Source organism: Delphinus delphis, chromosome 2, assembly GCF_949987515.2.
Source record: "Delphinus delphis chromosome 2, mDelDel1.2, whole genome shotgun sequence".
NCBI lineage: Eukaryota > Metazoa > Chordata > Mammalia > Artiodactyla > Delphinidae > Delphinus > Delphinus delphis.
The window spans coordinates 95,072,699-95,086,705 of record NC_082684.1 but is presented as its reverse complement, the minus strand read 5'-3'; positions in this window follow the sequence as shown (position 1 = coordinate 95,086,705).

The window sequence follows — 14,007 nt, the reverse complement described above, 5'->3', positions numbered from 1 at the left end:
GGAAAAAACGCATACGCCCTTTTTGGCCAACCAAGCAAGCTTGCAAAGGAAATCTGCACTACAATTTAGTCTCACTTCCCCCCGGTCAAAAGGGCCATCTGAAAAAAGTGTAAAATCCAGAAAGGCAGGACAGGCCATGGAGAACTGGGAGCCTTGTTATGCTGATGGGCGGGATGTAAATTGCCAAGAGACACTCGGGAGAAGTGTATGGTGTTTCCTGAAACATCTAAAAAACAAAGCAACAGAACCTAGGGCACTTCCACTTATGGTCCTATAGCTTAGGGAAATTAAAATCAAAAAGACACAGCCACCCCAAAGTTTGGAACGGTTCTGTTTACAAGAACCTCGTTTACAGTACAAGTTCAACATCGCAGAAAGTGAAAAATGGATAAAGAACTTGTGGTACTTACGTACAATGCAGTATCACTCAGCAATGAAATCTATGTCATCAGGCCCGTAGCAGCATAATGAGTAGATTCAGATACGATGATTCTAACTGAAATAAGTCACACAGAAAAAGAAACATCATAAGATATCACTAATACACGGAATGTAAACTTGGCTACACAGGAACTGAATTCCAAAACAGAACAGGTTCTCAAATTTAGAAAACCAACTTATGCTTGCTTAAGGGGAAAGGTGAGTTGGGTTGCTGCATAAAACCAGAGATTGAAATGAGCACAGATAAAGTTCCTTAAGCCAAATATGGAATAGACAAGAGCTACTCCTTGCTCAACGAAATGGACTCAACACCGCATATTAAACACCTAAGAATGTACCTGACTAGTAAGTATCTTAAAACCTATGGATTGCTATGTCTCCGAAAGAGAATCAAGCATGTGTACAGGGGCATAAACGCAGCAGTGATAGGATTGGAGAGGTTCGGTGAGCAAATGAAGACCCTTTGAAGTCATATTGCATGGTACCCATTCCACGGGTTTCAACTACCCAGGTTTTAGGTATTCTTCCTTCAGCTAAAATATGCATGTGGAACCCAGAGTATGATCAACCATGTGATTGGGAGACGTGTTCAAATATGTCTCAGTTTTCCTCCCCTGGTACTCGGGTGCAACATTCCAGACGCTTTACTAACACTCTCCCCACTTGCAGAGTCAGCACCTTTAACCTCCTGTTTGGCACAGTTTGCAATTTCTGCGGAAGATGAACAGGAATAGCGAGAACCAATGAGAGGCTAGCTGGAGGTGTCTGGACGGGCAAATTTAACTCTCATTTCCCAACAGGAAGAGGAAATAACCAAAGGCTCAGCGTGCCGTACCGGAACCAGATTGGGGCCTGAAGCCATCCTGCGGTGTTGCGGCCAGGTCACAAGAAAGCGAGTTGAAGAAAGGAGCTCAGGGGCACTGTAATTCACAAACCTGCAGAGTTATAAATGACAGCTATCGTCCAAAAATAGACTGAAGTAAGGCTGCCAAGAGGACTTGAAAGCGGGGCAGAATTGCAGGAAACCGATTTCAGGAGGTAGACTGGAATTGCATTGAAAGCATAGGAAAAGAGGCAGAACGTCCACAATGATGCACTTGGCCAAAAAGGGCGTATGCGTTTTTTCCTGAATATATTCAGGAAAAAACGCATACGCCCTTTTTGGCCAACCAAGCAAGCTTGCAAAGGAAATCTGCACTACAATGAAGTCTCACTTCCCCCCGGTCAAAAGGGCCATCTGAAAAAAGTGTAAAATCCAGAAAGGCAGGACAGGCCATGGAGAACTGGGAGCCTTGTTATGCTGATGGGCGGGATGTAAATTGCCAACAGACACTTGGGAGAAGTGTATGGTGTTTCCTGAAACATCTAAAAAACAAAGCAACAGAGCCTAGGGCACTTCCACTTATGGTCCTATAGCTTAGGGAAATTAAAATCAAAAAGACACAGCCACCCCAAAGTTTGGAACGGCTCTGTTTACAAGAACCTCGTTTACAGTACAAGTTCAACATCGCAGAAAGTGAAAAATGGATAAAGAAGTTGTGGTATTTACTTACAAAGCAATATCACTCAGCAATGAAATCTGTGTCATCAGGCCCTTAGCAGCACAATGAGTGGATTCAGGTATGATGATTCTAACTGAAGTAAGTCACACAGAAAAAGAAACATCATAAGATATCAGTAATACATGGAATGTAAACTTGGCTACACAGGAACTGAATTACAGAACAGAACAGGGTCTCAAATTTAGAAAACCAACTTATTCTTGCTTAAGGGTAAAGGTGAGTTGGGGTGCTGCATAAAACCAGAGATTGAAATGAGCACAGATAAAGTTCCTTAAGCCAAATATGGAATACACAAGAGCTACTCCTTGCTCAACGAAATGGACTCAACACCCCATATTAAACGCCTAAGAATGTACCTGACTAGTAAGTATCTTAAAACCTATGGATTGCTATGTCTCCAAAAGAGAATCAAGCATGTGTACAGGGGCATAAACGCAGCAGTGATAGGATTGGAGAAGTTCGGTGAGCAAATGAAGACCCTTTGAAGTCATATTGCATGGTACCCATTCCACGGGTTTCAACTACCCAGGTTTAAGGTATTCTTCCTTCAGCTAAAACATGCATGTGGAACCCAGAGTATGATCAACCATGTGATCGGGAGACGTGTTCAAATATGTCTCAGTTTTCCTCCCCTGGTACTCGGGTGCAACATTCCAGACGCTTTACTAACACTCTCCCCACTTGGAGAGTCAGTCCCTTTAACCTCCTGTTTGGCCCAGTTTGCAATTTCTGCGGAAGATGAACAGGAATAGCGAGAACAAATGAGAGGCTAGCTGGAGGTGTCTGGACGGGCAAATTTAACTCTCATTTCCCACCAGGAAGAGGAATTAACCAAAGACTCAGCATGCCGGGCCGGAACCAGATTAGGGCCTGAAGCCATCCTGCGGTGTTGCGGCCAGGTCACAAGAAAGCGAGTTGAAGAAAGGAGCTCAGGGGCACTGTAATTCACAAACCTGCAGAGTTATAAATGACAGCTATCGTCCAAAAATAGACTGAAGTAAGGCTGCCAAGAGGACTTGAAAGCGGGGCAGAATTGCAGGAAACCGATTTCAGGAGGTAGACTGGAATTGCATTGAAAGCATAGGAAAAGAGGCAGAACGTCCACAATGATGCACTTGGCCAAAAAGGGCGTATGCGTTTTTTCCTGAATATATTCAGGAAAAAACGCATACGCCCTTTTTGGCCAACCAAGCAAGCTTGCAAAGGAAATCTGCACTACAATGAAGTCTCACTTCCCCCCGGTCAAAAGGGCCATCTGAAAAAAGTGTAAAATCCAGAAAGGCAACAGGCCATTGAGAACTGGGAGCCTTGTTATGCTGAAGGGCGGGATGTAAATTGCCAACAGACACTCGGGAGAAGTGTATGGTGTTTCCTGAAACATCTAAAAAACAAAGCAACAGAGCCTAGGGCACTTCCACTTATGGTCCTATAGCTTAGGGAAATTAAAATCAAAAAGACACAGCCACCCCAAAGTTTGGAACGGTTCTGTTTACAAGAACCTCGTTTACAGTACAAGTTCAACATCGCAGAAAGTGAAAAATGGATAAAGAACTTGTGGTACTTACGTACAATGCAGTATCATTCAGCAATGAAATCTATGTCATCAGGCCCGCAGCAGCATAATGAGTAGATTCAGATACGATGATTCTAACTGAAATAAGTCACACAGAAAAAGAAACATCATAAGATATCACTAATACACGGAATGTAAACTTGGCTACACAGGAACTGAATTCCAAAACAGAACAGGTTCTCAAATTTAGAAAACCAACTTATGCTTGCTTAAGGGGAAAGGTGAGTTGGGTTGCTGCATAAAACCAGAGATTGAAATGAGCACAGATAAAGTTCCTTAAGCCAAATATGGAATAGACAAGAGCTACTCCTTGCTCAACGAAATGGACTCAACACCGCATATTAAACGCCTAAGAATGTACCTGACTAGTAAGTATCTTAAAACCTATGGATTGCTATGTCTCCGAAAGAGAATCAAGCATGTGTACAGGGGCATAAACGCAGCAGTGATAGGACTGGAGAGGTTCGGTGAGCAAATGAAGACCCTTTGAAGTCATATTGCATGGTACCCATTCCACGGGTTTCAACTACCCAGGTTTTAGGTATTCTTCCTTCAGCTAAAATATGCATGTGGAACCCAGAGTATGATCAACCATGTGATCGGGAGACGTGTTCAAATATGTCTCAGTTTTCCTCCCCTGGTACTCGGGTGCAACATTCCAGACGCTTTACTAACACTCTCCCCACTTGCAGAGTCAGCGCCTTTAACCTCCTGTTTGGCACAGTTTGCAATTTCTGCGGAAGATGAACAGGAATAGCGAGAACCAATGAGAGGCTAGCTGGAGGTGTCTGGACGGGCAAATTTAACTCTCATTTCCCAACAGGAAGAGGAAATAACCAAAGGCTCAGCGTGCCGTACCGGAACCAGATTGGGGCCTGAAGCCATCCTGCGGTGTTGCGGCCAGCTCACAAGAAACCGAGTTGAAGAAAGGAGCTCAGGGGCACTGTAATTCACAAACCTGCAGAGTTATAAATGACAGCTATCGTCCAAAAATAGACTGAAGTAAGGCTGCCAAGAGGACTTGAAAGCGGGGCAGAATTGCAGGAAACCGATTTCAGGAGGTAGACTGGAATTGCATTGAAAGCATAGGAAAAGAGGCAGAACGTCCACAATGATGCACTTGGCCAAAAAGGGCGTATGCGTTTTTTCCTGAATATATTCAGGAAAAAACGCATACGCCCTTTTTGGCCAACCAAGCAAGCTTGCAAAGGAAATCTGCACTACAATGAAGTCTCACTTCCCCCCGGTCAAAAGGGCCATCTGAAAAAAGTGTAAAATCCAGAAAGGCAGGACAGGCCATGGAGAACTGGGAGCCTTGTTATGCTGATGGGCGGGATGTAAATTGCCAACAGACACTTGGGAGAAGTGTATGGTGTTTCCTGAAACATCTAAAAAACAAAGCAACAGAGCCTAGGGCACTTCCACTTATGGTCCTATAGCTTAGGGAAATTAAAATCAAAAAGACACAGCCACCCCAAAGTTTGGAACGGCTCTGTTTACAAGAACCTCGTTTACAGTACAAGTTCAACATCGCAGAAAGTGAAAAATGGATAAAGAAGTTGTGGTATTTACTTACAAAGCAATATCACTCAGCAATGAAATCTGTGTCATCAGGCCCTTAGCAGCACAATGAGTGGATTCAGGTATGATGATTCAAACTGAAGTAAGTCACACAGAAAAAGAAACATCATAAGATATCAGTAATACATGGAATGTAAACTTGGCTACACAGGAACTGAATTACAGAACAGAACAGGGTCTCAAATTTAGAAAACCAACTTATTCTTGCTTAAGGGTAAAGGTGAGTTGGGGTGCTGCATAAAACCAGAGATTGAAATGAGCACAGATAAAGTTCCTTAAGCCAAATATGGAATACACAAGAGCTACTCCTTGCTCAACGAAATGGACTCAACACCCCATATTAAACGCCTAAGAATGTACCTGACTAGTAAGTATCTTAAAACCTATGGATTGCTATGTCTCCGAAAGAGAATCAAGCATGTGTACAGGGGCATAAACGCAGCAGTGATAGGATTGGAGAAGTTCGGTGAGCAAATGAAGACCCTTTGAAGTCATATTGCATGGTACCCATTCCACGGGTTTCAACTACCCAGGTTTAAGGTATTCTTCCTTCAGCTAAAACATGCATGTGGAACCCAGAGTATGATCAACCATGTGATCGGGAGACGTGTTCAAATATGTCTCAGTTTTCCTCCCCTGGTACTCGGGTGCAACATTCCAGACGCTTTACTAACACTCTCCCCACTTGGAGAGTCAGTCCCTTTAACCTCCTGTTTGGCCCAGTTTGCAATTTCTGCGGAAGATGAACAGGAATAGCGAGAACAAATGAGAGGCTAGCTGGAGGTGTCTGGACGGGCAAATTTAACTCTCATTTCCCACCAGGAAGAGGAATTAACCAAAGACTCAGCATGCCGGGCCGGAACCAGATTAGGGCCTGAAGCCATCCTGCGGTGTTGCGGCCAGGTCACAAGAAAGCGAGTTGAAGAAAGGAGCTCAGGGGCACTGTAATTCACAAACCTGCAGAGTTATAAATGACAGCTATCGTCCAAAAATAGACTGAAGTAAGGCTGCCAAGAGGACTTGAAAGCGGGGCAGAATTGCAGGAAACCGATTTCAGGAGGTAGACTGGAATTGCATTGAAAGCATAGGAAAAGAGGCAGAACGTCCACAATGATGCACTTGGCCAAAAAGGGCGTATGCGTTTTTTCCTGAATATATTCAGGAAAAAACGCATACGCCCTTTTTGGCCAACCAAGCAAGCTTGCAAAGGAAATCTGCACTACAATGAAGTCTCACTTCCCCCCGGTCAAAAGGGCCATCTGAAAAAAGTGTAAAATCCAGAAAGGCAACAGGCCATTGAGAACTGGGAGCCTTGTTATGCTGAAGGGCGGGATGTAAATTGCCAACAGACACTCGGGAGAAGTGTATGGTGTTTCCTGAAACATCTAAAAAACAAAGCAACAGAGCCTAGGGCACTTCCACTTATGGTCCTATAGCTTAGGGAAATTAAAATCAAAAAGACACAGCCACCCCAAAGTTTGGAACGGTTCTGTTTACAAGAACCTCGTTTACAGTACAAGTTCAACATCGCAGAAAGTGAAAAATGGATAAAGAACTTGTGGTACTTACGTACAATGCAGTATCATTCAGCAATGAAATCTATGTCATCAGGCCCGCAGCAGCATAATGAGTAGATTCAGATACGATGATTCTAACTGAAATAAGTCACACAGAAAAAGAAACATCATAAGATATCACTAATACACGGAATGTAAACTTGGCTACACAGGAACTGAATTCCAAAACAGAACAGGTTCTCAAATTTAGAAAACCAACTTATGCTTGCTTAAGGGGAAAGGTGAGTTGGGTTGCTGCATAAAACCAGAGATTGAAATGAGCACAGATAAAGTTCCTTAAGCCAAATATGGAATAGACAAGAGCTACTCCTTGCTCAACGAAATGGACTCAACACCGCATATTAAACGCCTAAGAATGTACCTGACTAGTAAGTATCTTAAAACCTATGGATTGCTATGTCTCCGAAAGAGAATCAAGCATGTGTACAGGGGCATAAACGCAGCAGTGATAGGATTGGAGAGGTTCGGTGAGCAAATGAAGACCCTTTGAAGTCATATTGCATGGTACCCATTCCACGGGTTTCAACTACCCAGGTTTTAGGTATTCTTCCTTCAGCTAAAATATGCATGTGGAACCCAGAGTATGATCAACCATGTGATCGGGAGACGTGTTCAAATATGTCTCAGTTTTCCTCCCCTGGTACTCGGGTGCAACATTCCAGACGCTTTACTAACACTCTCCCCACTTGCAGAGTCAGCGCCTTTAACCTCCTGTTTGGCACAGTTTGCAATTTCTGCGGAAGATGAACAGGAATAGCGAGAACCAATGAGAGGCTAGCTGGAGGTGTCTGGACGGGCAAATTTAACTCTCATTTCCCAACAGGAAGAGGAAATAACCAAAGGCTCAGCGTGCCGTACCGGAACCAGATTGGGGCCTGAAGCCATCCTGCGGTGTTGCGGCCAGCTCAAAAGAAACCGAGTTGAAGAAAGGAGCTCAGGGGCACTGTAATTCACAAACCTGCAGAGTTATAAATGACAGCTATCGTCCAAAAATAGACTGAAGTAAGGCTGCCAAGAGGACTTGAAAGCGGGGCAGAATTGCAGGAAACCGATTTCAGGAGGTAGACTGGAATTGCATTGAAAGCATAGGAAAAGAGGCAGAACGTCCACAATGATGCACTTGGCCAAAAAGGGCGTATGCGTTTTTTCCTGAATATATTCAGGAAAAAACACATACGCCCTTTTTGGCCAACCAAGCAAGCTTGCAAAGGAAATCTGCACTACAATGAAGTCTCACTTCCCCCCGGTCAAAAGGGCCATCTGAAAAAAGTGTAAAATCCAGAAAGGCAGGACAGGCCATGGAGAACTGGGAGCCTTGTTATGCTGATGGGCGGGATGTAAATTGCCAACAGACACTTGGGAGAAGTGTATGGTGTTTCCTGAAACATCTAAAAAACAAAGCAACAGAGCCTAGGGCACTTCCACTTATGGTCCTAGAGCTTAGGGAAATTAAAATCAAAAAGACACAGCCACCCCAAAGTTTGGAAGGGCTCTGTTTACAAGAACCTCGTTTACAGTACAAGTTCAACATCGCAGAAAGTGAAAAATGGATAAAGAAGTTGTGGTATTTACTTACAAAGCAATATCACTCAGCAATGAAATCTGTGTCATCAGGCCCTTAGCAGCACAATGAGTGGATTCAGGTATGATGATTCTAACTGAAATAAGTCACACAGAAAAAGAAACATCATAAGATATCAGTAATACACGGAATGTAAACTTGGCTACACAGGAACTGAATTACAGAACAGAACAGGGTCTCAAATTTAGAAAACCAACTTATTCTTGCTTAAGGGTAAAGGTGAGTTGGGGTGCTGCATAAAACCAGAGATTGAAATGAGCACAGATAAAGTTCCTTAAGCCAAATATGGAATAGACAAGAGCTACTCCTTGCTCAACGAAATGGACTCAACACCCCATATTAAACGCCTAAGAATGTACCTGACTAGTAAGTATCTTAAAACCTATGGATTGCTATGTCTCCGAAAGAGAATCAAGCATGTGTACAGGGGCATAAACGCAGCAGTGATAGGATTGGAGAGGTTCGGTGAGCAAATGAAGACCCTTTGAAGTCATATTGCATGGTACCCATTCCACGGGTTTCAACTACCCAGGTTTAAAGTATTCTTCCTTCAGCTAAAACATGCATGTGGAACCCAGAGTATGATCAACCATGTGATCGGGAGACGTGTTCAAATATGTCTCAGTTTTCCTCCCCTGGTACTCGGGTGCAACATTCCAGACGCTTTACTAACACTCTCCCCACTTGGAGAGTCAGTCCCTTTAACCTCCTGTTTGGCCCAGTTTGCAATTTCTGCGGAAGATGAACAGGAATAGCAAGAACCAATGAGAGGCTACCTGGAGGTGTCTGGACGGGCAAATTTAACTCTCATTTCCCACCAGGAAGAGGAATTAACCAAAGGCTCAGCATGCCGGGCCGGAACCAGATTAGGGCCTGAAGCCATCCTGCGGTGTTGCGGCCAGCTCACAAGAAAGCGAGTTGAAGAAAGGAGCTCAGGGGCACTGTAATTCACAAACCTGCAGAGTTATAAATGACAGCTATCGTCCAAAAATAGACTGAAGTAAGGCTGCCAAGAGGACTTGAAAGCGGGGCAGAATTGCAGGAAACCGATTTCAGGAGGTAGACTGGAATTGCATTGAAAGCATAGGAAAAGAGGCAGAACGTCCACAATGATGCACTTGGCCAAAAAGGGCGTATGCGTTTTTTCCTGAATATATTCAGGAAAAAACGCATACGCCCCTTTTGGCCAACCAAGCAAGCTTGCAAAGGAAATCTGCACTACAATGAAGTCTCACTTCCCCCCGGTCAAAAGGGCCATCTGAAAAAAGTGTAAAATCCAGAAAGGCAACAGGCCATTGAGAACTGGGAGCCTTGTTATGCTGATAGGCGGGATGTAAATTGCCAACAGACACTGGGGAGAAGTGTATGGTGTTTCCTGAAACATCTAAAAAACAAAGCAACAGAGCCTAGGGCACTGCCACTTATGGTCCTATAGCTTAGGGAAATTAAAATCAAAAAGACACAGCCACCCCAAAGTTTGGGACGCCTCCGTTTACAAGAACCTCGTTTACCGTACAAGTTCAATATCACAGAAAGTGAAAAATGGATAAAGAACTTGTGGTACTTACGTACAATGCAGTATCACTCAGCAATGAAATATATGTCATCAGGCCCTTAGCAGCACAATGAGTAGATTCAGGTACGATGATTCTAACTGAAATAAGTCACACAGAAAAAGAAACATCATAAGATATCACTAATACACGGAATGTAAACTTGGCTACACATGAACTGCATTCCAAAACAGAACAGGGTCTCAAATTTAGAAAACCAACTTATGCTTGCTTATGGGGAAAGGTGAGTTGGGGTGCTGCATAAAACCAGAGATTGAAATGAGCACAGATAAAGTTCCTTAAGCCAAATATGGAATAGACAAGAGCTACTCCTTGCTCAACGAAATGGACTCAACACCCCATATTAAACGCCTAAGAATGTACCTGACTAGTAAGTATCTTAAAACCTATGGATTGCTATGTGTCCAAAACAGAATCAAGCGTGTGTACAGGGGCATAAACGCAGCAGTGATAGGATTGGAGAGGTTTGGTGAGCAAATGAAGACCCTTTGAAGTCATATTGCATGGTACCCATTCCACCCGTCTCAACTCTCCAGGTTTAAGGTATTCTTCCTTCAGCTAAAACATGCATGTGGAACCCAGAGTATGATCAACCATGTGATCGGGAGACGTGTTCAAATATGTCTCAGTTTTCCTCCCCTGGTACTCGGGTGCAACATTCCAGACGCTTTACTAACACTCTCCCGACTTGGAGAGTCAGTCCCTTTAACCTCCTGTTTGGCCCAGTTTGCAATTTCTGCGGAAGATGAACAGGAATAGCGAGAACCAATGAGAGACTAGCTGCAGGTGTCTGAACGGGCAAATTTAACTCTCATTTCCCACCAGGAAGAGGAATTAACCAAAGGCTCAGCGTGCCGGGCCGGAACCAGATTAGGGCCTGAAGCCATCCTGCGGTGTTGCGGCCAGGTCACAAGAAAGCGAGTTGAAGAAAGGAGCTCAGGGGCACTGTAATTCACAAACCTGCAGAGTTATAAATGACAGCTATCGTCCAAAAATAGACTGAAGTAAGGCTGCCAAGAGGACTTGAAAGCGGGGCAGAATTGCAGGAAACCGATTTCAGGAGGTAGACTGGAATTGCATTGAAAGCATAGGAAAAGAGGCAGAACGTCCACAATGATGCACTTGGCCAAAAAGGGCGTATGCGTTTTTTCCTGAATATATTCAGGAAAAAACGCATACGCCCTTTTTGGCCAACCAAGCAAGCTTGCAAAGGAAATCTGCACTACAATGAAGTCTCACTTCCCCCCGGTCAAAAGGGCCATCTGAAAAAAGTGTAAAATCCAGAAAGGCAGGACAGGCCATGGAGAACTGGGAGCCTTGTTATGCTGATGGGCGGGATGTAAATTGCCAACAGACACTTGGGAGAAGTGTATGGTGTTTCCTGAAACATCTAAAAAACAAAGCAACAGAGCCTAGGGCACTTCCACTTATGGTCCTATAGCTTAGGGAAATTAAAATCAAAAAGACACAGCCACCCCAAAGTTTGGAACGGCTCTGTTTACAAGAACCTCGTTTACAGTACAAGTTCAACATCGCAGAAAGTGAAAAATGGATAAAGAAGTTGTGGTATTTACTTACAAAGCAATATCACTCAGCAATGAAATCTGTGTCATCAGGCCCTTAGCAGCACAATGAGTGGATTCAGGTATGATGATTCTAACTGAAGTAAGTCACACAGAAAAAGAAACATCATAAGATATCAGTAATACATGGAATGTAAACTTGGCTACACAGGAACTGAATTACAGAACAGAACAGGGTCTCAAATTTAGAAAACCAACTTATTCTTGCTTAAGGGTAAAGGTGAGTTGGGGTGCTGCATAAAACCAGAGATTGAAATGAGCACAGATAAAGTTCCTTAAGCCAAATATGGAATACACAAGAGCTACTCCTTGCTCAACGAAATGGACTCAACACCCCATATTAAACGCCTAAGAATGTACCTGACTAGTAAGTATCTTAAAACCTATGGATTGCTATGTCTCCGAAAGAGAATCAAGCATGTGTACAGGGGCATAAACGCAGCAGTGATAGGATTGGAGAAGTTCGGTGAGCAAATGAAGACCCTTTGAAGTCATATTGCATGGTACCCATTCCACGGGTTTCAACTACCCAGGTTTAAGGTATTCTTCCTTCAGCTAAAACATGCATGTGGAACCCAGAGTATGATCAACCATGTGATCGGGAGACGTGTTCAAATATGTCTCAGTTTTCCTCCCCTGGTACTCGGGTGCAACATTCCAGACGCTTTACTAACACTCTCCCCACTTGGAGAGTCAGTCCCTTTAACCTCCTGTTTGGCCCAGTTTGCAATTTCTGCGGAAGATGAACAGGAATAGCGAGAACAAATGAGAGGCTAGCTGGAGGTGTCTGGACGGGCAAATTTAACTCTCATTTCCCACCAGGAAGAGGAATTAACCAAAGACTCAGCATGCCGGGCCGGAACCAGATTAGGGCCTGAAGCCATCCTGCGGTGTTGCGGCCAGGTCACAAGAAAGCGAGTTGAAGAAAGGAGCTCAGGGGCACTGTAATTCACAAACCTGCAGAGTTATAAATGACAGCTATCGTCCAAAAATAGACTGAAGTAAGGCTGCCAAGAGGACTTGAAAGCGGGGCAGAATTGCAGGAAACCGATTTCAGGAGGTAGACTGGAATTGCATTGAAAGCATAGGAAAAGAGGCAGAACGTCCACAATGATGCACTTGGCCAAAAAGGGCGTATGCGTTTTTTCCTGAATATATTCAGGAAAAAACGCATACGCCCTTTTTGGCCAACCAAGCAAGCTTGCAAAGGAAATCTGCACTACAATGAAGTCTCACTTCCCCCCGGTCAAAAGGGCCATCTGAAAAAAGTGTAAAATCCAGAAAGGCAACAGGCCATTGAGAACTGGGAGCCTTGTTATGCTGATGGGCGGGATGTAAATTGCCAACAGACACTCGGGAGAAGTGTATGGTGTTTCCTGAAACATCTAAAAAACAAAGCAACAGAGCCTAGGGCACTTCCACTTATGGTCCTATAGCTTAGGGAAATTAAAATCAAAAAGACACAGCCACCCCAAAGTTTGGAACGGTTCTGTTTACAAGAACCTCGTTTACAGTACAAGTTCAACATCGCAGAAAGTGAAAAATGGATAAAGAACTTGTGGTACTTACGTACAATGCAGTATCATTCAGCAATGAAATCTATGTCATCAGGCCCGCAGCAGCATAATGAGTAGATTCAGATACGATGATTCTAACTGAAATAAGTCACACAGAAAAAGAAACATCATAAGATATCACTAATACACGGAATGTAAACTTGGCTACACAGGAACTGAATTCCAAAACAGAACAGGTTCTCAAATTTAGAAAACCAACTTATGCTTGCTTAAGGGGAAAGGTGAGTTGGGTTGCTGCATAAAACCAGAGATTGAAATGAGCACAGATAAAGTTCCTTAAGCCAAATATGGAATAGACAAGAGCTACTCCTTGCTCAACGAAATGGACTCAACACCGCATATTAAACGCCTAAGAATGTACCAGACTAGTAAGTATCTTAAAACCTATGGATTGCTATGTCTCCGAAAGAGAATCAAGCATGTGTACAGGGGCATAAACGCAGCAGTGATAGGATTGGAGAGGTTCGGTGAGCAAATGAAGACCCTTTGAAGTCATATTGCATGGTACCCATTCCACGGGTTTCAACTACCCAGGTTTTAGGTATTCTTCCTTCAGCTAAAATATGCATGTGGAACCCAGAGTATGATCAACCATGTGATCGGGAGACGTGTTCAAATATGTCTCAGTTTTCCTCCCCTGGTACTCGGGTGCAACATTCCAGACGCTTTACTAACACTCTCCCCACTTGCAGAGTCAGCGCCTTTAACCTCCTGTTTGGCACAGTTTGCAATTTCTGCGGAAGATGAACAGGAATAGCGAGAACCAATGAGAGGCTAGCTGGAGGTGTCTGGACGGGCAAATTTAACTCTCATTTCCCAACAGGAAGAGGAAATAACCAAAGGCTCAGCGTGCCGTACCGGAACCAGATTGGGGCCTGAAGCCATCCTGCGGTGTTGCGGCCAGCTCAAAAGAAACCGAGTTGAAGAAAGGAGCTCAGGGGCACTGTAATTCACAAA